The sequence below is a fragment of the Triticum aestivum genome, chromosome 6D, assembly GCF_018294505.1.
Source record: "Triticum aestivum cultivar Chinese Spring chromosome 6D, IWGSC CS RefSeq v2.1, whole genome shotgun sequence".
NCBI classification, from domain to species: domain Eukaryota; kingdom Viridiplantae; phylum Streptophyta; class Magnoliopsida; order Poales; family Poaceae; genus Triticum; species Triticum aestivum.
Genome location: NC_057811.1, coordinates 116,457,792 through 116,483,810, shown reverse-complemented (window position 1 = coordinate 116,483,810; position 26,019 = coordinate 116,457,792).

Below are 26,019 nucleotides of genomic sequence, written 5' to 3'. Positions count from 1 at the left end.
CCGTAGTTAGGCCCAACTATATGGCGGGCATTTAACAGGCCAAAATGTTAAACGGGTCCTTAACAGGCCGAAACTAATATCAGGCCGGATTACTAAATGGGCCTTTAGCAAACAGAAATCCTGACAGGGCCTGAAGTGTGGGCCCAAAAGCACATCGTCTAGTTGACGGGCCGAATTTGGTATGGGCCATAATTTAGCCCAAAACCTCTTAAAGGGATGGATTTGATTTGGGCCGTAATATGGCCCAGAACGTGGTAAGCAATTCACGGGCCGGATCTCATATGGGCCTTTATTAGGCCCGGAACATGGCAGGCTGTTAATGGACCGAATCAAATATGGGCTGGCATTTGGCCAAAAACATGGCAGCCTGTTAACGAGACGGCCCACTAGTGTCCTCAAAATCTTGTGGGCCTTTAGCTGGGCCAGCCCATTATGGTCTGCAAAATCTCATGGGCCTTTTGCTAGGCCGGCCCATTATGGTCCGCAAAATCTTGTGGGCCTTTAGTTGGGCCGGCTCATTTAATCTTTATGGGCCACTTTTGGGCCGGTCCACGTGTCAACATATCATAGGCGCATCTCGTCCATTGGATGAGTGACACCTATGCCAACGCGGAGCTGACACGTGGTTCCGTCGGCCAATGAGAATTTTACACATGGAAAATCGGCATTGGTCGTGGCTGTTAGCGGGTTATCGGATCCAAAACCGGACCCGATAGCTTAACGGTGACCCGTTACGGTGGATGCCACGTGTCGGTCACCCTTGACGAAAGCACTTCCATGACGCGGTATTTAACGTCATGGAAGTGGACACTTCCTGATGATAATGTTGGTAATGTCATGGAACACTTCTACGACAGCACTTGTATGACTATCTTCATTCTGTCATAAAATCATCATGGATGTACATGCATGACAAAAAACGTGACCTACTATGACAAACACGTATCATCACGGAAGCGTATTTTTTGTAGTGGTAATACATCATCCCGCAACTAACTCATTAGTCACTTTGCTTGCAAGACTTCTTATGATGTGTATTACCGAGAGGGCCAAGAGATACCTCTCTGGTACTCGGAGTGACAATTCCTAATCTCGATCTATGCCAACCCAACAAACACCTTCGGAGTTACCTGTAGAGCATCTTTATAATCACCGAGTTACGTTGTGACGTTTGATAGCACACAAGGTATTCCTCCGGTATCCGGGAGTTGCATAATCTCATAGTCAAAGGAATATGTATATGATATGAAGAAAGCAATAGTAATGAAATTGAACGGTCAATATGCTAAGCTAACGGATGGGACATGTCCATCACATTATTCTCCTAATGATGTGATCCCATTATCAAATGACAACTCATGTCCATGGTCAGGAAACCTTAACCATCTTTGATCAACGAGCTAGTCAAGTAGAGGCTCACTAGGGACACAGTGTTTATCTATGTATTCACACATGTATTAAGGTTTCCGATCAATACAATTCTAGCATGAATATTAAACATTTATCATGAATAAGGAAATATAAAATAACAACTTTATTATTGCCTCTGGGGCATATTTCCTTCAGTATTTTTTTTGAAAATAGAAAAGTTCATCAAAATTAGAAAGTACCTCAAACATAAATAAAAAAGTACATCGAAGTCCCTCGACATCGAACGATCACTATCGCTGTCAGAATGAGTCGTCAATGCATCATCGTCGTTGCTCCCTATCAGAGCCTGTTTGACCTCGTCGATAACTGTCGAAAAGTCGCCCTGCAGGCCCCCTAAGGACCAGCGCCCTGAAGCCACAATCATCGGCGTTAAACTCTTGAATATCTGAAGCACTTCACACCAAATCTTTCCATTGCACACGCCCGACGAGAATTCCTAACCTCACCACCATGAGGAGAGGACATGAATCTAGCAGAAGCTCCATTGACATGGACGGAATCAAGGAGGATTGAAGCCTGAAAGACAAACCCAAAGAAGAACGTCACTATCCGCCCGAGTGCCGCACTTACGAGGTCTAACAAATCGAGTTAAATGCATTATTGGTGCTATAACTTGTGCACAGTGCATACACGGTGCCTTCGCCAGTATGCCACCATACGTGTTGTCCGCGTGGCGCGACAGTTGGCCCACATGCCAGTGAGTGTGAGTGTTGCATGCGCTGGGTGAAATGCGTACGAGTTTTGTTTGCATAAACCCCCTGCAATTTAATCAAAGTCACAAATAAGCCCTTGCTATGTATGCTAATAACAAAGAAAAAAACAATTTATTTGAATTGGTTTCAACCATGGGACCTCCAGGTTAAATAGCACCCACACTAGCCACCAAGACTAATAGTACTTTGCGTACAATAGTTAGCTGGAAACTTATATAGTCTATCTATCGCTCTGCAATTTAGATTCTGTTTTTCTTTCAAGTTATTGTTTGGTTTTTATGATATATGTAAAAAAAAATATAAAATAAAATAATTATCAATATGCGATTGTTGTCTATTTTAAATCTTTATTCTATTTTTATTATTTGTAGTTCGAACAGGTAAACATGAACTTTTTCTAAAAAAATATTGATTTGGACAGTACAACGTACTCCCTCCGTTCCTTTATATAAGGTGTATTTGTTTTTTGAAAAGTCAAACGAGTGCAAGTTTGAGCGAGTTGAAAAATATACCAACATTCACAAGACGAATTTATATCATTTCATCCATTATGAGAAGTAGTTTCATATTTTATCTACAAGGCATTGCAGATATTGTTATTTTATTCTATAATCTTGGTCAAACATTCACATGCTTGACTTGCACGGAAACCAATACACCTTATATTCTGAAATGAAGGGAGTATATTATAAAATATTGCGTAAATTTGTTGTATCTTCATTCAGGATCACAAGCACCCATAATTATTTTGTATCTTCAACATGTATTAACAATCATCATGTAAAAAAAAATTCTATATATGTGTTAAAACATGTTAAACGCGTTTGTAGAAATGTAAGAATAATTTTACACAATAATTTTTTAATACACATTGAACATTTTATGAAATAGATGTTGTAAATATTTTGAATGCATGGTGGACATTTTCCAAAAACACGTTTACAATTTCTCAATACACGTGAGAATTTTCCAAAAATGGGTTGACTTTAAAAAAATGCATGGCAGGTAATATGTTGAATAGTTCTCTTTTTTCAAACATGAGAATTTCTTAATATTTTTTTTTCAATTTCTCGCGAGTTAACCTTTTCTTTCTTATTTCTCTTTGTTATTTCGCCCACTATGATAAATAGAAGTGTATCTGGTTATTGCACACACAACTTTTCATGGCCTAGTGGTTAATTAGCACATTTGTGCAGGCTGTGTGCGTAGGAACCGAGTTCGAATATTGCCGGCACGCTCTTTATTTGTTACTATTATTCTCTTCGTTCCTAAATATAAGTCTTTTTATAGAGATTTCAATATAAACTACATATAGGGTAAAATGAGTGAAACTATACTCTAAAATACGTCTATATACATCCGTAGTTCCGTACACATATATTAAAGAACAAAAGGAGTACTATTTTATCTCACGTGCTAACATGCGGGACCTAGATCTGACAGGTCGGATCAATGCCATTTGGCATATCTAAACAAAATGTCAAGATCTTTTACAAAAAATATTAAAAGTACAAGGAGTTTTCTGTAAAACAAACTGCACACTTCTCTCGCATCCATTGACACATGGGCCGACGCCATGTGGGTAGTGCATATGCCCGGATACGGATGGAGGCACCGTATTTGAATGCTTACACAAGTTACGGCATTAGTTTCATGTATTTTACAAATTTAGACACAAAAATGACCACATCGGACAAAAGTTGAGGCACCCATATGATGGATTTAACTCTAAAAATCCTAACATAAACCACTAGCCGAATCTAAGACACCCCCCTCCGTCACAACTAAACACTTGGACATTTGGCAAAAATATGGCTTCTAAACCAAACATGGCCTAAAATTATGGATCGATCTTACGTTTGGTGTCTTTGTGCTCTCGCGGACTTAGAGCAACTCTAGCAGACACTGTATAATGTCGACCCACAAAATGTGTTCACAGTTCGCGGGGGAGGTAGTCCTCGGGGCTGATCATTCCTCGACGCGGCGGCGCGTCGGCCTCGAGCTTGATGGCGAGCGGCCCGAGTTCCTCCGACTTTCTCTTCACCGGAGTGAGCTGCGAGCTCGGGGTGCCCGCGGTTGAGCTCCCCGCGGCAGAGAGGCCGGAGGAGGCGTGGCGGCAGCGGGCAAGCTCGCGGTCGAACTCGACCAGCTCGCGGCGTTCGAACGCCGGCAACGGCCGGCAACCGTGGTTGAGCCACCTCCGAGCGCCCCGCTTGCGTGCGGCGTTGGATCTAGCGCGGCGGCGGGGCTCCACGTCACCCCAAAGCTCCCATAGCCATCCATGGCCTTTTCAGGCTCGGCAACGGCGAGAAATTAAGCGGAGAAGGAAGGGAATCATGGCGGAGCTTCGGCGGATGCATATAGGGTTTGACCCGTATCCGAGCGGTGAAACCGCATATATGCGGTGGGGAGATAATTTTTACAGGCTATGGTAAATTTTTTACGGACCGGACCGCGATACGGAGTTTATTCTGAACCTGTATACTCACAGAAATTATACGGGTTTGACCCTTTTAGTATTGGCTAGAGATTACGGTGCCTTCTCCGAAGAAGTTACAAGTGTTGAACAGTGTCGCGTCCATCTAGTCCCGACGAACGAAAAGGTCATGTCTTTTCCCACTACGCCGTATCTACCTGGCCGTCGGCCCGGTTGCAGCACTGCAGCGCGCGCGGCTACAGCAGCACACGTTTACGGCCTTTGCCAGCGCCGTCCGCGGGCACTGATGGGATGACGCGCGTCTATGTACCGTATTCGCGCGTGCCGGACAAAACGGCCTAGCGCGTCCTTCCGCCCGGTATGCTACATGTCCTAGTCCTAGCTGGTTGCTTCATCTACATGGCGGGCTGCACGTCTCGTCATGTCGCGAGCCCTCTTCACGGGTGCCTGCCTCCTTACGCCTTGACATGTACTCCCGTATTTCTAGTGTGACATTTTCTTGTACATCCGTGCTTTGTTCTCATGTTTAGTAGTACTACGTGTTATCACCCGTCGTCGGTTTTGACCCTTTTGCTAAAGTTTAGCACGGGTTAACCCTCTTTGAAAATTTAGCATGATCGAATCATTTTAGGTTACGCCATCCACAGTGGCGTTCGGACGGTATAGGAGACGCCATGGTCCTAGGCATTTTGACTCTTGGACGGAACGGACACGGGAAAACGCAAGAAAGAAAACGCTATGGATCGTGGCGTCTTTCATGCAACCCATTCGCCATGGTGAATAGCGTCACAGTAAAGTTAGGTCGTCCTAATTTTTTAATGGAGGATCAAATCGTGCTAAACTTTTGCAAAAGTGTCAAAACAGTGATGTTGTCCCCCCTCATCGATGAGAAAATAAAAGGCTTCTTGGGCTGAGCTTTGTTTTGTTTTGTGAAAAGAATCATATCTATTATAAAAGTTCACCGGGAGTACAAAGTATCTCAAACGTAATAAAAATTACATGGAGGTTCCAGGACCGCCGAAAGAGCACCATTGTTGCCAGAACAAGCCGCCGACGCGCCGTCGTCGCTGCTCCCGTATACCGGAGTCGGTTTGACCTTGTCGATGACGGCCAGGAAGTCTTCATGCACGTGTCCTAAGTACCAGTGCCCTAGAACCGCAGTGTCGCCATTGAACCCTTGCACAAGTCTGAAGCACATCACACCAAATCTTGCCAAATGACGAGAAACTTTAGCCTCACCGCCCCAAGGAGACGATAGGAATCTGCGGGAGCTCCGTTGACTACGTCCAAACAGACAAACCTGAGGGGGAGGGGGGGGAGGGTCAAAGCCCGCAAGACAAACTCGGAGAAAAAGCACTGCCCTCCAACCGAGTGCCGCACCTACAAGGACTAAAAAAACCTAACCTAAACTACTAAACGGAGCGGAGGCATCAAGATTTCTCTCCCCACCACCGGCCGCCGAAGTGGAAAGCAAAGAGGAGGCGAATCCATGGCCTCACCGGTGAATTTTGGAGGGTAAAGCTTGCCTTAGCCGCCTAGGGTTAGAGGAGGAATGAGAAGTAGTAATGGTCACTTGCGCACCGCTCTCTCGCCTTGTTGACCGCTACAATAAGCTTGAGAAGCAGCAAACTGCTGATGCGCTTCCTAGCGACCTATCGTGTATGCTCCCACGCGCGCTATCCTTTCTCTGGTCGGCCTATTTCGATTTTTCTGTGGCCTTCCCTGAACCGGTTTCTTCTTCTGGTTTCTCTTTCTTTTTATATTTCATTTTTCTTGTATGTTATTTTCCTTTTTCAAATCCGCAAACTTATTTCCAAAACTCATGGAGTTTTTTTCAAATCCATGAATGTTTTTAAATTTGTGATTTTTTAGAAAACCACACACAATTTTTCAAATTCAAAAAGATTTTTAGAAATACGCCAACATATTCAAAAATAGGGGGAAATATTCAAATTCCTGAACATTTTTTTAGATCCGAGAACAATTTTCTAATTCATGAACATTTCCTAAAATACGAGAACAATATTGAAATTACTGAAGTTTTTTGAAATCCGAGAATATTTTTGAAATTTGACAGAAGTTTTTGAAATTCATGAATATTTCTTGAATTTGTGAACATATTATGAATTGGTGAACATTTTTTGAATCAATGAACATTTTTGAATTTGAGAAATAGTTTTTGTAATTTGTGAACATTAATTCAGAATATTGCCAAATTATTGATTTTTAAATTTGCGAACATTTTTCAAATTTGGATTCGTTTCCAAATATTTGAACATTGTTGGAATCCAAGAACATTTTTCAATTCAGAATTTTTCTAAATTTGATATCTTTTTTAAATTTACAACATTTTTTAATTTTCATTTAAAAAAACTGAGGACATTTTTTAAGTTAGTGAACAGTCGCAAACAAGCCTGTAGTCTAGTGGTTGTGACCATAATAGCATCCTGGGTCTAGGGTTCGATTCCTGATGGAAGCCTTAAAGACGCCTGGGGGGGGGGGGCAACACCACTGCATCTTGCAAGAATATGTAGACTCTCTTCTCTGTTTTGTGAAAACATAAACAAAACTAATATTAGAGGGAATATGAATTGTCTGGTTTCATTAGAACGTGCATGAGTACATAGTATAATATAAGCAAAAGAGCCCATGCGTTGCAACGGGAGAAGAAAATACTGCACGGTCCTAACCCATTAACCATGACTAAGACCCCAATAGGTATTGCCGAGCCATCTCTCTCTCCCTCCCTCCCTCTCCCCCCCTCTCTCTCTCTCTCTCTCTCTCTCTCTCTCGGCATAAGATGAGAAATCTGCTTTTTTCATGCAAGATTTTGCCAAGGCGTACATGCACGGTTATCCTACTTCCTTATAGGTTGCCTTGTTTTTCTCCAAGTCCTCCAAAGTAAACAAATTTACTAATTCTAGCGTGACTTAGAAACATATCCTACTTCTCCCCAAAGAATCATGGCTTGGATTTTTAATTTTAATGTCGAGACCAATTTGTTCACCTCTGCTCTTGACTCTTTTTATTTGACACAAATACTGTTTTCTCTGGCTTGTTAACACTATCTAAGATAAACCTGAGTATATCAAACAATCCATGCAACTATTCAGTTGTGAATATATTGGAAGCCAAATTACATTTTTATACAATAAAGACTTACACTGCACAAAGTGAAGTCTCTTACTCCACCAAACAATTATGAGCTCAAAAGGAAAGCAATTATATAGCTAGGTATGTTACTGAAATAATAATTTTAGCGAGGCTTATCCAGAATGGCCATTACCAGATAATTCAAGTATTTAAATTATGTACTCCCTCCATTCCAAATTACTCGTCTTGGTTTTAGTTCAATTTGGAACGGAGGGAGTACCTTAATAGGATAGTTCATGGAAAATCACACAATATAACGACAAATGGCCATTGTCAGAACAACCATGTATACTGAAGTCTGAAGACAGAGTATATGTCAATCGGTAGTCGGGAAAACACCCATTTTTACTGATTTTTTCAGGGATACATTGTGAGAGGAATGTGTATACTTTATATCATCATTCACCACCAGCACTGGGACCAAATGTTCCTGTAAATCTTCTTGTTCAATTACAATGATAATTGAACTGAAAACAAGTTTTGACGCCATGCTAGATATAAATGGAGAAAATTAATAGTAATAGAAAACATCATTAAATATTTGAGGGATGGGAGAGGAGCAACTGCAAAATAAGGGAAGGAAAAACATCACCTCCTACCACTTCTTCTACACCTCCCGAATCGATTGCTTCCTCTCTACCTCCAGCCGTCCAACACTTCAGCCCCTCTCGTTCCCCAACTCCCTCCTCTACACAAGCGAGGAAGATATTGGGAACAACCTATAGCTCCTAACTAGGCCCTACGACATCTAAAGTCACCGAGGATGGTGGGCGCTCTTTGGCCTTTGTGGTACCAGGGACAGACCATTGAGGCAAGCTTGTGGAAGCAGGGGAGACAAGGAGGGAAATGGACGTGAACCCATGTCCTAGGATCTCGACACCGAGGCATGTGGACGCATCGTCATTTCCCGGTAGTATGATATTGTTCTAGCTCCTTACGGAGGAGCGTGGCGAGGAGAAAAGCGAAGCGGGGGGATGAGAGATTACTCATCGGGCACTTGCTGGACTATGGACCGCTGAACGAAGGAGAGCCTGATGGGGGAGCTGGAATGGCTCCCGTCGGAACAATCCCGCCCACCCGCTCTAAGAGCATCTTCAGGCGTGTCCCCAGCAGCCCCAGGGCGTGTTTTTTCTGCCGACACCAAAAAATTCCCCCAATCGAGGGCGCCGGTTTCCGCCGGTTCGGCGGCAATCCCAGGCTGAACCCAGTGCAGTGGGGGCGCTTGGGGGCTCCGGCGGAAGGGGAAACGGCGCATGGGCCACCACTGTCAGGCGAACAACGTTTTTTTTCACCTCCAGATTCGCCTGCCGCGCGCACTACACCTGCCGCCGCCGTGCTGATCCTGGCGCTGCCCACCTGCCCACCACGCTAGAAAGGCCATTTCCCCGCCGAGAAAGAGAGGGTTCGCCGCGGGAGCTTCCACCCCGCTCCTGGGCGAGCTTTTCCGGGCGCTCCGGCCACACAAGCGGGGATACGGGCGGCTGCGCGCCTACCACGCCCTCCAGGTGTTCGGTGATTTGTCTGCTCGGCGATGGACTTTGACGACGAGGAGGCGTTCACGGCGCTGCTGGATGAGGAAGTGTTGGGAAACGTTGCATGGGAAACAAAAAAATCCTACGCTCACCAAGATCAATCTAGGAGATGCACATTGATGGCTCGTGTCCGCGTCAGTATTTTTCCCCGAAGAGGAAGGCATGATGCAGCACAACTACGGTAGGTATTTTTCTTAGTGATGAGACCAAGATTATCGAACTAGCAGGAGAACCAAGCAACACTATGTAAATGGTACCTGCACACAAAGAACAAATAATTGCAACCCGACGCTTAAGAGGGGTTGTCAATCCCTCTAGGGTAATAGATAGATTGGTTTGTAGTAGATTGGATAAATAGATCTCGCGGAAACGCGAAATAAAATAAATAATAAAAAATTGCAGCAAGGTATTTTGGGTTTTTGGAATAATAGATCTGAAAATAAAAGTGGCAAATAATAGATCGGAAAGCAAATATGATAAAGAATAGACCCGGGGCCGTAGATTTCACTAGTGGCTTCTCTGGAGAAAAATAACATACGGCGGGTAAACAAATTACTCTTGGTCAATTGATAGAACTTCGAATAATTATGATGATATCGAGGCAATGATCATTATATAGGCATCATGCCCAAGATTAGTAGACCGACTCCAACCTGCATCTACTACTATTACTCCACACATCGACCGCTATCCAGCATGCATTTAGTGTATTAAGTTCATGGAAAAACGGAGTAATGCAATAAGAACGATGACATGATGTAGACAAGATCTATTCATGTAGGAATATACCCCATCTTGTTATCCTTAATGGCAACGATCAATACGTGTCTTGCCGCCCCTTCTGCCACTGGGAAAGAACACCGCATGACCGAACCCATCACAAAGCACCTCTTCCCATGGCAAGAAAAAACGATCTAGTTGGGATAACTAAACCAAAGATTCGAAGAAGAAATACGAGGCTATAGGTAATCATGCATATAAGAGTGTCAGATTCAGAGCTCCGCAGACCCAAAAAAGGTTCGAACTCTGGGGCGTGTGCGAAGAACTCAATCTCTCCAGCCTACCAACTCATCGCTCTCACAGCCTAGCTCGATGAACGGGAAGAAGAGGGACACAACAGTTTACCCAGGTTCGGGACACCTTGCGGTGTAAGACCTTGCTCCTGCTTTCGGGTGGGTTAGCCTCGCGGGGGGCTGAAGATGAACTAGTACTAGGGAAGAACTGAAGGAAATATGCCCTAGACGCAATAATAAAGTTGTTATTTATATTTCCTGATATCATGATAAATGTTTATTATTCATGCTAGAATTGTATTAACCGGAAACTTAGTACATGTGTGAATACATAGACAAACAGAGTGTCACTAGTATGCCTCTACTTGATTAGCTCGTTGAATCAAAGATGGTTAAGTTTCCTAACCATAGACATGAGTTGTCATTTTATTAACTAGATCACATCATTAGAGAATGATGTGATTGACTTGACCCATTCCGTTAGCTTAGCACTTGATCGTTTAGTATATTGCTATTGCTTTCTTCCTGACTTATACATGTTCCTATGACTATGAGATTATGCAACTCCCGAATACCGGAGGAACACTTTGTGTGCTACCAAACGTCACAACGTAACTGGGTGATTATAAAGGTGCTCTACAGGTGTCTCCGAAGGTACTTGTTGAGTTGGCATAGATCAAGATTAGGATTTGTCACTCCGATTGTCAGAGAGGTATCTCTGGGCCCTCTCGGTAATGCACATCACTATAATCCTTGCAAGCAATGTGACTAATGAGTTAGTTGCGGGATGTTGCCTTATGGAACGAGTAAAGAGACTTGCCGGTAACGAGATTGAACTAGGTATTGACATACCGACGATCGAATCTCGGGCAAGTAACATACCGATGACAAAGGGAACAACGTATGTTGTTATGCGGTTTGACCGATAAAGATCTTCGTAGAATATGTGGGAGCCAATATGAACATCCAGGTTCCGCTATTGGTTATTGACCGGAGACGTGTCTTGGTCATGTCTACATAGTTCTCGAACCCGTAGGGTCCGCACGCTTAACGTTCGGTGACGATCGGTATTATGAGTTTAAGTGTTTTGATGTACCGAAGATAGTTCGGAGTCCCGGATGTGATCACGGACATGACGAGGAGTCTCGAAATGGTCGAGAAATAAAGATTGATATATTGGACGGCTATATTCGGACACCGGAAGTGTTCCAGGTGATTTCGGAGAAAACCGGATTGCCGGAGGGTTACCGGTACCCCCGGGAGAACTAATGGGCCACATGGGCCTTAGTGGAGAGAGAGGGCCGGCCAGGGCAGGCTGCGCGCCCCCTTCATCTCTGGTCCGAATTGGACTAGGGAAGGGGGGGCGGCGCCGCCCTTTCCTTCTCCCTCTCCTCCTTCCTCTTCCCCTCCTAGTAGGAGTAGGAAAGGGGAGTCCTACTCCTACTAGGAGGAGGACTCCTCCTCTCCTGGCGCGCCCCAAGGGCCGGCCGGCCTCCCCCCTTGCTCCTTTATATACGGGGGCAGGGGGGCACCCTAGAACACACAAGTTGAATGTTTCCACCCTTGTGCGGTGCCCCCCTCCACCATAATCTACCTCGGTCATATCGCCGTAGTGCTTAGGCGAAGCCCTACGCCAGTAGCTTCATCATCACCGTCATCACGCCGTCGGGCTGACGAAGCTCTCCCTCGACACTCTGCTGGATCGTGAGTTCCTGGGACGTCACCGAGCCGAACGTGTGCAGAACGCGGAGGTGTCGTACTTTCGATACTAGGATCGGTCGACCATGAAGACGTCCGACTACATGAACTGCGTTGTCATAACGCTTCCGCTTACGGTCCACGAGGGTACGTGGACAACACTCTCCCCTCTTGTTGCTATGCATCACCATGATCTTGCGTGTGCGTAGGAATTTTTTTGAAATTGCTACGTTCCCCACTAGTGGCATCCGAGCCAGGTTTATGCGTATATGTTATATGCACGAGTAGAACGCAAGTGAGTTGTGGGCGATAATAGTCATACTGCTTACCAGCATGTCATACTTTGATTCGGCGGTATTGTTGGATGAAGCGGCCCAGACCGACATTACGCGTACGCTTACGGGAGACTGGTTCTACCGATGTGCTTCGCACACAGGTGGCTGGCGGGTGTCAGTTTCTCCAACTTTAGTTGAATCGAGTGTGGCTACGCCCGGTCCTTGTTGAAGGTTAAAACAGCACATACTTGATGAACAATCGTTGTGGTTTTGATGTGTAGGTAAGAACGGTTCTTGCTCAGTCCGTAGCAGCCACGTAAAACTTGCAACAACAAAGTAGAGGACGTCTAACTTGTTTTTGCAGGGCATGTTGTGATGTGATATGGTCAAGACATGATGCTAAATTTTATTGTATGAGATGATCATGTTTTGTAACGAGTTATCGGCAACTGGCAGGAGCCATATGGTTGTCGCTTTATTGTATGAATGCAATCGCCATGTAATTGCTTTACTTTATCACTAAGCGGTAGCGATAGTCGTAGAAGCAATAGTTGGCGAGATGACAACGATGCTACGTTGGGAATCAAGGTGTCGCGCCGGTGACGATGGTGATCATGACGGTGCTTTGGAGATGGAGATCAAAGGCACAAGATGATGATGGCCATATCATATCACTTATATTGATTGCATGTGATGTTTATCCTTTATGCATCTTATTTTGCTTAGTTCGACGGTAGCATTATAAGATGATCTCTCACTAAATTTCAAGGTACAAGTGTTCTCCCTGAGTATGCACCGTTGCGAAAGTTCATCGTGCCGAGACACCACGTGATGATCGGGTGTGATAAGCTCAACGTTCACATACAACGGGTGCAAGCCAGTTTTGCATACGCAGAATACTCGGGTTAAACTTGACGAGCCTAGCATATGCAGATATGGCCTCGGAACACTGAGACCGAAAGGTCGAGCGTGAATCATATAGTAGATATGATCAACATAGTGATGTTCACCATTGAAAACTACTCCATCTCACGTGATGATCGGACATGGTTTAGTTGATATGGATCACGTGATCACTTAGATGATTAGAGGGATGTCTATCTAAGTGGGAGTTCTTTAGTAATATGATTAAATTGAACTTCAATTTATCATGAACTTAGTACCTGATAGTATTTTGCATGTCTATGTTGTTGTACATAGATGGCCTATGCTGTTGTTCCGTTGAATTTTAATGCGTTCCTAGAGAAATCTAAGTTGAAAGATGATGGTAGCAACTACGCGGACTGGGTCCGTAACTTGAGGATTATCCTCATTGCTGCACAGAAGAATTACGTCCTGGAAGCACCGCTAGGTGCCAAACCCGCTGCAGGAGCAACGCTAGATGTTATGAACGTCTGGCAGAGCAAAGCTGATGACTACTCGATAGTTCAGTGTGCCATGCTTTACGGCTTAGAACCGGGACTTCAACGACGTTTTTAAAGTCATGGAGCATATGAGATGTTCCAGGAGTTGAAGTTAATATTTCAAGCAAATGCCCGGATTGAGAGATATGAAGTCTCCAATAAGTTCTACAGCTGCAAAATGGAGGAGAATAGTTCTGTCAGTGAGCATATACTCAAAATGTCTGGGTATAACAATCACTTGATTCAACCGGGAGTTAATCTTCCTGATGATAGTGTCATTGACAGAATTCTTCAATCACTGCCACCAAGCTACAAGAGCTTCGTGATGAACTATAATATGCAAGGGATGGATAAGACAATTCCCGAGCTCTTCACAATGCTAAAGGCTGCAGAGGTAGAAATCAAGAAGGAGCATCAAGTGTTGATGGTCAACAAGAACACCAGTTTCAAGAAAAAGGGTAAAGGGAAGAAGGGGAACTTCAAGAAGAACGGCAAGCAAGTTGCTGCTCAAGTGAAGAAGCCCAAGTCTGGACCTAAGCCTGAGACTGAGTGCTTCTACTGCAAAGGGACTGGTCACTGGAAGCGGAACTGCCCCAAGTATTTGGCGGATAAAAAGGATGGCAAGGTGAACAAAGGTATATGTGATATACATGTTATTGATGTGTACCTTACTAATGCTCGCAGTAGCATCTGGGTATTTGATACTTGTTCCGTTGCTAATATTTGCAACTCGAAACAGGGACTACATATTAAGCGAAGATTGGCTAAGGACGAGGTGACGACGCGCGTGGGAAATGGTTCCAAAGTCGATGTGATCGCGGTCGGTACGCTACGTCTACATCTACCTTCGGGATTAGTTTTAGACCTGAATAATTGTTATTTGGTGCCAGCGTTAAGCATGAACATTATATCTGGATCTTCTTTGATGTGAGACGGTTATTCATTTAAATTAGAGAATAATGGTTGTTCTATTTATATGAGTAATATCTTTTATGGTCATCCACCCTTGAAGAGTGGTCTATTTTTATTGAATCTCGATAGTAGTGATACACATATTCATAATATTGAAGCCAAAAGATGCAGAGTTGATAACGATAGTGCAACTTATTTGTGGCACTGCCGTTTGGGTCATATTGGTGTAAAGCGCATGAAGAAACTCCATTCTGATGGACTTTTGGAATCACTTGATTATGAATCACTTGGTACTTGCGAACCATGCCTCATGGGCAAGACGACTGAAACTTCGTTCTCCGAATGGAGCGAGCAACAGATTTGTTGGAAATCATACATACTGATGTATGTGGTCCGATGAATGTTGAGGCTCGCGGCGGGTATCGTTATTTTCTCACCTTCAAAGATGATTTGAGCAGGTATGGGTATATCTACTTGATGAAGCATAAGTCTGAACCATTTGAAAAGTTCAAAGAATTTCAGAGTGAAGTGGAAAATCATCGTAACAAGAAAATAAAGTTTCTACGATCTGATCGTGGAGGAGAATATTTGAGTTATGAGTTTGGTCTTCATTTGAAACAATGCGGAATAGTTTCACAACTCACGCCACCCAGAACACCATAGCGTAATGGTGTGTCCAAACGTCGTAATCGTACTTTACTAGATATTGTGCGATCTATGATGTCTCTTACTGATTTACCGGTATTGTTTTGGGGTTATGCTTTAGAGACGGCTGCATTCACGTTAAATAGGGCACCATCTAAATCCGTTGAGATGACACCTTATGAACTATGGTTTGGCAAGAAACCAAAGTTGTCGTTTCTTAAAGTTTGGGGCTGCGATGCTTATGTGAAAAAGCAACCTGATAAGCTCAAACCCAAATCGGAGAAATGTGTCTTCATAGGATACCCAAAGGAGACTGTTGGGTACACCTTCTATCACAGATCCGAAGGCAAGACATTCGTTGCTAAGAATGGATCCTTTCTAGAGAAGGAGTTTCTCTCGAAAGAAGTGAGTGGGAGGAAAGTAGAACTTGATGAGGTAACTATACCTGCTCCCTTATTGGAAAGTAGTTCATCACAGAAATCTATTCCTGTGACTCCTACACCAATTAGTGAGGAAGCTAATGATGATGATCATGTAACTTCAGATCAAGTTACTACCGAACCTCGTAGGTCAACCAGAGTAAGATCCGCACCAGAGTGGTACTGTAATCCTGTTCTGGAGGTCATGTTACTTGACCATGACGAACCTACGAACTATGAGAAAGCGATGATGAGCCCAGATTCCGCAAAATGGCTTGAGGCCATGAAATTTGAGATGGGATCCTTGTATGAGAACAAAGTGTGGACTTTGGTTGACTTGCCCGATGATCGGTAAGCCATTGAGAATAAATGGATCTTCAAGAAGAAGACTGGCCCTGACGATAATGCTATTGTCTACAAAGCTCGACTTGTTGCGAAAGGTTTTCGACAAGTTCAAGGAGTTGACTATGATGAGACATTCTCACCCGTAGCGATACTTAAGTCCGTCCGAATCATGTTAGCAATTGCTGCGTTTTATGATTATGAAGTTTGGCAAATGGATGTAAATACTGCATTCCTGAATGGATTTCTGGAAGAAGAGTTGTATATGATGCAACCTGAAGGTTTTATCGATCCAAAGGATGCTAACAAAGTGTGCAAGCTCCAGCGATCCATTTATGGACTGGTGCAAGCATCTCGGAGTTGGAATAAACGTTTTGATAGTGTGATCAAAGCATATGGTTTTATACAGACTTTTGGAGAAGCCTGTATTTACAAGAAAGTGAGTGGGAGCTCTGTAGCATTTGTAATATTATATGTGGATGACATATTGTTGATTGGAAATGATATAGAATTTCTGGATAGCATAAAAGGATACTTGAATAAGAGTTTTTCAATGAAAGACCTCGGTGAAGCTGCTTATATATTGGGTATTAAGATATATAGAGATAGATGAAGTTGCTTAATTGGACTTTCGCAAAGCACATACCTTGACAAAGTTTTGAAGAAGTTCAAAATGGATCAAGCAAAGAAAGGGTTCTTGCCTGTGTTACAAGGTGTGAAGTTGAGTCAGACTCAATGCCCGACCACTGCAGAAGATAGAGAGAAAATGAAATGTGTCCCCTATGCTTCAGCCATAGGCTCTATCATGTATGCAATGCTATGTACCAGACCTGATGTGTGCCTCGCTATCAGTTTAGCAGGGAGGTACCAAAGTAATCCAGGAGTGGATCACTGGACAGCGGTCAAGAACATCCTGAAATACCTGAAAAGGACTAAGGATACGTTTCTCGTTTTTGGAGGTGACAAAGAGCTCGTCGTAAATGATTACGTCAATGCAAGCTTTGACACTGATCCGGATGACTCTAAGTCACAAATCGGATACGTGTTTATATTGAACGGTGGAGCTGTCAGTTGGTGCAGTTCTTAGCAAAGCGTCATGGCGGGATCTACGTGTGAAGTAGAGTACATAGCTGCTTCAGAAGCAGCAAATGAGGGAGCCTGGATGAAGGAGTTCATATCCGATCTAGGTGTCATACCTAGTGCATCGGGTCCAATGAAAATCCTTTGTGACAATACTGGTGCAATTGCCTTGGCAAAGGAATCTAGATTTCACAAGAGAACCGAACACATCAAGAGACGCTTCAATTCCATCCGCGATCAAGTCAAGGAGGGAGACATAGAGATTTGCAAGATACATACGGATCTGAATGTTGCAGACCCGTTGACTAAGCCTCTCTCACGAGCAAAACATGATCAACACCAAGACTCCATGGGTGTTAGAATCATTACTGTGTAATCTAGATTATTGACTCTAGTGCAAGTGGGAGACTGAAGGAAATATGCCCTAGAGGCAATAATAAAGTTTTTATTTATATTTCCTTATATCATGATAAATGTTTATTATTCATGCTAGAATTGTATTAACCGGAAACTTAGTACATGTGTGAATACATAGACAAACAGAGTGTCACTAGTATGCCTCTACTTGACTAGCTCGTTGAATCAAAGATGGTCAAGTTTCCTAACCATAGACATGAGCTGTCATTTGATTAACGGGATCACATCATTAGAGATTGATGTGATTGACTTGACCCATTCCGTTAGCTTAGCACTTGATCGTTTAGTATATTTCTATTGCTTTCTTCATGACTTATACATGTTCCTATGACTATGAGATTATGCAACTCCCGAATACTGGAGGAACACTTTGTGTGCTACCAAACGTCACAACGTAACTGGGTGATTATAAAGGTGCTCTACAGGTGTCTCCGATGGTACTTGTTGGGTTGGCATAGATCAAGATTAGGATTTGTCACTCCGATTGTCCGAGAAGTATCTCTGGGCCCTCTCGGTAATGCACATCACTATAAGCCTTGCAAGCAATGTGACTAATGAGTTAGTTGCGGGATGATGCATTACAGAACGAGTAAAGAGACTTGCCGGTAACGAGATTGAACTAGGTATTGACATACCGACGATCGAATCTCGGGCAAGTAACATAACGATGACAAAAGGAACAACGTAGGTTGTTATGCGGTTTGACCGATAAAGATCTTCATAGAATATGTGGGAGCCAATATGAACATCCAGGTTCCGCTATTGGTTATTGACTAGAGACGTGTCTCGGTCATGTCTACATAGTTCTCGAACCCGTAGGGTCCGCACGCTTAACGTTCGGTGACGATCGGTATTATGAGTTTATGTGTTTTGATGTACCGAAGATAGTTCGGAGTCCCGGATGTGATCACGGACATGACGAGGAGTCTCGAAATGGTCGAGACATAAAGATTGATATATTGGACGGCTATATTCGGACACCGGAAGTGTTCCAGGTGATTTCGGAGAAAGCCGGAGTGCCGGAGGGTTACCGGAACCCCCCGGGAGAACTAATGGGCCACATGGGCTCAGTGAAGAGAGAGAGGGCCGGCCAGGGCAGGCCGCGCGCCCCCTCCCCCTCTGGTCCGAATTGGACTAGGGAAGGGGGGCGGCTCCCCCCTTTCCTTCTCCCTCTCCCCCTTCCTCTTCCCCTCCTATTAGGAGTAGGAAAGGGGAGTCCTACTCCTACTAGGAGGAGGGCTCCTCCTCTCCCGGCGCGCCCCAAGGGCCGGCCTGCCTCCCCCTTGCTCATTTATATACGGGGGCAGGGGGCACCCTAGAACACACAAGTTGATTGTTTCCAGCCGTGTGCGGTGCCCCCCTCCACCATAATCCACCTCGGTCATATCGTCGTAGTGCTTAGGCGAAGCCCTGCGCCAGTAGCGTCATCATCACCGTCATCACGCCGTCGTGCTAACGAAGGTCTCCCTCGACACTCTGCTGGATCATGAGTTCGTGGGACGTCACCGAGCTGAACGTGTGCAGATTGCGGAGGTGCCGTACTTTCGGTACTAGGATCGGTCGATCGTGAAGACGTACGACTACATCAACCGCGTTGTCTTAACGCTTCCGCTTGTGGTCTACGAGGGTACGTGGACAACACTCTCCCCTCTTGTTGCTATGCATCACCATGATCTTGCGTGTGCGTAGGAATTTTTTTGAAATTGCAACATTCCCCAACAAGGACAACCTCAGGAAGTCTGTTCTCATGTGGGTGTCATCTTAGGATCTCCCTTCCCCATGGTAGTGGCTGAAGGAAATATGCCCTAGAGGTAATAATAAAGTTGTTATTTATATTTCCTTATATCATGATAAATGTTTATTATTCATGCTAGAATTGTATTAACCGGAAACTTAGTACATGTGTGAATACATAGACAAACAGAGTGTCACTACACTACAAAAAATACAGTTCCGTGATGATACGTGTTTGTCACAGTAGGTCGCGTTTTTTGTCATGCATGTAAATCCATGACAAATTTATGAAAGAATCAAGATAGTCTTACCTGTGCTGTCGTAGAAGTGTTCCATGACATTACCAAAATTATCATCACGGAAGTGTCCACTTCCATGACGATAAATCGCACGTCACAGAAGTGCTTTCGTCAAGGGTGACTGACACGTGGCATCACCGTAATGGAACACCGTTAAGCTATCTGGTCAGAATTTGGATCCGATAACCCGTTAACAGCCCCGACCAATGGGGATTTTCCACGTGTAAAATCATCATTGGCTGGAGTAAACACGTGGCACGGCCCAACAGAGGCCCATTCCTGTGAAAAGGCCGGCCCGTTTGACTTGGTCAAAAGGTGGCGGGCCGGCCCATGGAAAGCCTGTTAACGGCTTGTTCCAATATAGCCCATTTACAGCCCGCTAACCCAAGGCCCGTTACGCCCTATCCGAATTAGGCCCAGTAGCGTCATCTGGGCCATCCAATATGATTCCAACCCGTTTTCACTTCTGGCCCATGTATGGCCCATGACGTCTTTCGGCCCATATGAGGCCCTATGTAACTCTTGGCCTATTAACGGCCCATGGTGAAACTGGCCCGTAATGAACAGTGTATCACTTTACACCCATTAACGGCCCGTGGTGAAACTGGCCCATAATGAACAGTGTATCACTTTATACCCATTAACGGCCCGTTATTTCATTGGGCCGTTTCCAGCCCATGTTATCTTTCAGCCTTCTCAGAGCCCATTTATTCTTGGGCTCATTTCCAGCATTCGTTTACTTACGGCCCGTTACTGTCATTTTCTGCTTGTGGGCCAAATTCAGCCCGTGGTTACAGTCGGCCCGTTTGTGGTCCGTTAATACGTTGGGCCGTTTTCATAGCGTCATCAAATATGGCCTATTAACGATGGCCCGTTATGGTCGGCCCATGAACGGACGATTCCAACTCTAGCCCGTTTACGGCCAGAATGCGGTCTGTTTGCCCCATGTTTGGCCAATCGATCATACGGCCCGTATAAGGCCCATTGATGATACGGCCCATAGAAGGCCCATTGTTTCTACGGCCCGTAGAAGGCCCACTGTTTCTACGGCCCGTAGAAGGCCCACTGTTTCTACGACCCGTAGGAGGCCCAGTGTCACTACAGTAAATATTAGCCCATGGTTATTGTGGCCTAGTTTAAAAAAAAGGTTATTGCAGCCACTAGCAAACCGCAGAAAAAGAACTGCACTGACTACAAGCAAAAAAATAAACAAAACAACAAGGAAATAAATAAGCAAGCAACTTACACTAGGCTATCACGGCTATTACACATATTACATCCACTAGGCGTCAAAGTTCGCCACCAGAGCAAATATAGGGAACACAGCAGCATATAAACGCCGCAGCAAAACAAGTCCAGAACTGAAACCACTTCAGAAGAGCTCAAGAAACAATATCCTGGGTACCCATAATGCTGGCAAGATGCTTAGCAAGCTTATTAACTTTCTCTTGTTTGGCGCTTAAGTCCTCCAGCGCTTGCTGTTGCACCAGAAAGTATGCATCTAAATTCTGCAGGGACTTCCTCAGTCCTTCGGCTTCCTGTCGCATAACATCTGATCGATGTCTTTCAACTTGAAGTTGAGACTCAAGAAGCCGAACTGATTCAGGCAACGAGTTCGAAGAGCTGGTGCCAGCAGTGGTAGCCAGTAACTCGAACACTACATCAAGACAGGACTTTGGGGTTGTCTCAGTGTCTTCAATATAGTTTTTATCAGCTTTCTTGGAGACCAACAGGGATGTCTCACTATCTTGAACCTTATCTGCATTACTTCCTTTACCATTGCATAACAGGGTACTCTTCTCCAATATTTTATCCGCGTTCTAAAAGAGAAACAAACAAACACATCTCAGGTTTACAATGTAGTATATGAAACTCATTTTGGTAAACCAGTTCAGTAGTAAGGTGGACAGGATAACAGCATGAAACAAACATATATCTATGTAGTATGGTCACTGTATGGTCTATATCATTCTAGTTTATGTTGCCAAATCAAGATAGATACAGTTCGAATCATATCTATTTAAGACAAAGCAGCATAGACAGAATATAAGTGTGGGAAACTACACAGCAATAACAACACTTGTAATGTGCATGGCATGAGAACATAACTGTTTATTCAATTGAAACTGAAATCAACATAGAGCAAGTTACAACAGCAAACAGCCAAACACGTTGAAGAAACAGGTTTAAAACATACCTGTTGCGCCATTGGAGTTTCAATTGCATCCTTCAAATTTGAAATTAGTTGGTATCAGTAAATACAGTGATGCAAGAGCAAAGTAGTATGAACCATAGCTACGGAACCTGACCTGAGAACAATTCTTCTTCTGCTTTAAGCGTTGACTTCGGGTTCGGAGTGGTGGTCCTCGTGATTTGGGCACTGCAGTTGCCTTACTAACTGCTCGTGTTTGGGTGCTCTGTGGTGGAGACGGTGCTGTGTCAACGGGAACTGGGTGTCTATCTGCTGGGGTTGGGGTTAGAAGGGGTGTAGCTGGTTCTCTGTCCAACTGGGTAGGGGTACAATCTGCATGAGTGTGGGTTATGTGTGGTGGGGCTGGTTCTTGGGCAAGTACAACCGTGGTTCTATCTGCATCGACAGGTAGCACGATCTTTTCTGAAGACCGTGTTTTTACTCCCACAGATACTGCCATCACTCCCTCCAATTGAAATGGCTGATAAACAAGAAAAGTAATTGAATGTACAGACATTGTAAGATAGACAGGTGCAATGGATAGTAGGGAAGAAAACAGGGCATGAAATAATTCACATTTATGTTGTCTAAGCAAACAGAATAGCAGGACATAATTTCACATATATGATGGCTAATTAAACAGGATAGCATGACACAATTTCACATGTATGATGGCTAACTAAACAGGATAGAATGACATACTTCAAAATATGATGACTATGTAAACAGGATGACATGATATAACTATACGATGTGTCTATTAAAGTGGTTGGCATGCCATAAATCACAAACATGCCGTCGATGGAAACATGATGGCATGATATAATTCACGGATAGAATGACATAATTTAAAATATGATGACTATGTAAACAGGATGAGATGATATAACTATATTATGTCTTTAGAAAATGGGTTGGCATGCCATAATTCAGATACATGCTGTCTATGTAAACATCATGGCATGACATAATTCAAATATATGATTTATATACTAAGGAAGTGAGCAGAGGGCAATCACATATATGATGTGTCAACTAAGGAGATGGCATTCAATATTGTGTATATGATGTAAAAACTAAGCATTGCAATACAACATATGCATTATATGAGTAATATAACCCTGCCAAGTTTGAGCATACACCTCAGGGGGATAATAGGACTGGTCATCTGCCTCTGAATCCTCCTCTGAAGAGCTATCTGTAACCAGCAAGATATCTGCTTCAGCAGGTAGCATTGTCTGCTCTGAAGACCTTGTTTTCACTCCAGATTTCTCCATCACCAATTCAAATGGCTGATGCACAGGAAGAGCAGTTGAATATACAAACATTGTCGACAAAAGCAATGAGAAATACAAAAAAAGGACGGCATGATATAATTCACATATATGACGCTTGCCTAAACAGCATGGCATTGCATAATTCACATACATAATGCCTTGCAACAAGATAACATTGCATAATTCACATATATAATGTCTTGCAACAAGATGGCATTGCATAATTCACATATATGGTAATTAGACACTAAACAGGTGGCATTCACACAAAGCATGTCTAAACTAAGCAAATGACATAGCAATGCAAGATACCATACGCACGATATGAGCAACATAACCCTGCCAAGTTAGGGCATGCACCTCGGGGGGGGGGGAATATGACTGGTCATCTGTCTCTGAATCCTCCTCTGAGGAGCTATCGGTAACCAGCAAGACATGCGCTTCGTCAGATAGCATTGTCTGCTCTGAAGACCTTGTTTCCACTCCAGATTTTTCCATGACCGTGCCGAATGGCTGATGCACAGGAAGAGTAATTGAATGTACTAAAATTGTTGACAAATTTAACACGTAATAAAAAATGATGGCATGATATAATTCACATATAAGATGACTGGCTAACCAGGGTGGCATTGCAAAATTCACATATATGATGCCTGGCTAGACAAGATGGCATTGCATGATTCACATATACGATAAAGAAACTAAACAGATGGCATTGACACAAAGCATGTCTAAACTAAGCAGATGACATCTTTAATGTATACAGTAAGCAATGCAAGGCACCATATGCATGATATTACCAACATCAGCATGCCAAGTTAGAGCGAAGACCTCATGGGGTAAATAGGAGTGGTCTTCTCCTTCTGAATCCCCCTCAGAACAGTTATCTTCCTCTTGATTACGATCCGAAATGGGTGGAGGGGGGCTGCCTTTGCGCCCACCATGGAACGACGTCTGCATGAAATTTTATTGCCACGCAAGGCTCGTCTCTTTTGCTCTACATGATCAGTTCCATTGTGTACAATAACTGGCATGCATAGGAATAAAACATAGTGAGATTATGTAAGGAGTGCATGCACAAATCCAGAGTGATGGTAGCAAACTGTGGATAGACCCAAAACCAATGATAGCAGGCAGATAATAGCTTTAGTTAAAAAATACAGATAATGGCTCCTTTAATGTTTGTTTGCACCCAACATGAAACTCATAGTAGACACCGGAGATTAACCAGATAGTAGACAGATAGTACTGATTGCTGCCCCAATATGTACCCCACAACCATTTAAAAACTCAAGTTTCAGCATTAGTTTGGACCTGACTCGGAGTCTAATAGGTGAACACGACGATAATGTAGCATGTCATCATATTAAGCGACGCATAACGTAAGCAGACACGGAAGAGTGCGACCTCTCTTGCGGACCCGTGTAGTCCTCAAGGTCATCTGCTCAGTTGATGATGGTAATGCAGTTGCCGTGGCTGCCGGCGGCGGGGAAGAAGATCTGAGGCGGCGAAAGACAGTCTGGAGAGCGGATCCCTGCTGTGGTGAACCCTTCCGTCGTTGGAGCAGCTGAGCTGGGGTGGAACACAGCGCCGCAGGAGCAGGACAAACCACACAAGGTTTTCTTTGACACATATCTGTAACAGAAGTAATTGAGTAAGGGCTTGTTTGAATTTGAGGATTCTAACAATGCAGGGATAGGAAATAGACAGGAATAGGATAGGAATGCACGTGCAAAACAGAGAATTTAAAAACACAGGATTTCTGCCAATCTGGGTGTTTGATTCACAACAATTGGAAGATCACAGGATGCAAAAAAGCATGGTGAGATTAAGTCAAACCACAAGAAAATGTACGGTTATAATGCTATTATGCTACTATCTCTTAGTCTTGTGCTTGATGAATAGGAATATGAAAAGGAGGAGAAGTGGAAATTAGAATTCCTACGGTTTTTCTTTCAAGGAGACACTAAAGGAACAAATCCTACAGTTTTCCTTTGCTCCATTCCTTTGCACCAAATTCATGAAAAGTAGTACCATAGGAAACTTTCCAATTCCGATGTTTTTCATTCACTTTTCCTTTCAAGCACTGGCGATTCTAGTAGGCAGGCTTGAGCAAGGAAAATCCTACACTAAAAAAATGTTTTTGTGCTACTTCTATTACTTTGGACCCAGGCCACTGCCATACTAGCTCAACTCCCAGGCCCATCGACAAATGCACAGCTCAAACGCGCAGAGATAAATAATGATGGCGTTCAAGAGAGTCCATCACGGATAGCTAAGTTGCCTGGTACCTCACTGCTTGTCATATAGTAGGATAAAATAATCGTATTTCCCGTTACTACGAGTGCTCAGTGGACAATATATATAACATGTAGAGTAAAAAAGAGATGCAACAAGTGTACAACCTCTTTGGCGAAGCCATGTCGATCTCAGCGTGATTGGGTTGGCCGGTGAGGATGCTCCGGCTGACTTGGCTGTCGGAGGAGGGGAAGAAGATCTTAGGCGTCTGGAGATGGAGCCCGAGGTACTGCTCCGCTGTGATGGAGGGTTTCGTCGTTGGAGCAGCTCCGGTGAGTTGTACGACGCCGAGGCTGAAGCAGGACAAGAGAGACAACGAACAACGTTAACCTGAGTGGAATTCTAATAGCATCTCCAATACATGACGTAAAATACATAACCACAAAGTGCTAGATGTAAAATACATCAGCCGCTCATCTCTGAACTTAACTGTCGAAACTGAATTTAACTGTCGAAACTGAACTTAACTGTCGAAACTGAACTTAACTGTCGAAACTGAATTTTGCTGTCGAAACTGAATTTTGCTGTCGAAACTGAACGCACTAGCAAGGTGAGGCTACACGTCGGTCGACTGACTTTTTCATCTCTGGTCAGTCGATTTTGCAGCCGTTGGATACGAAATCAAGGGCCTGCGGTTCATCTTCAACCTCCACCCCCCTGAGCCGCCAGCCACCACCGGCCAAACAGCAGCCCCCCGCCGCCCGCGACCGGCGGTGCGCCGCCCCGCCCGCCCCGAAAACACTCCCCACC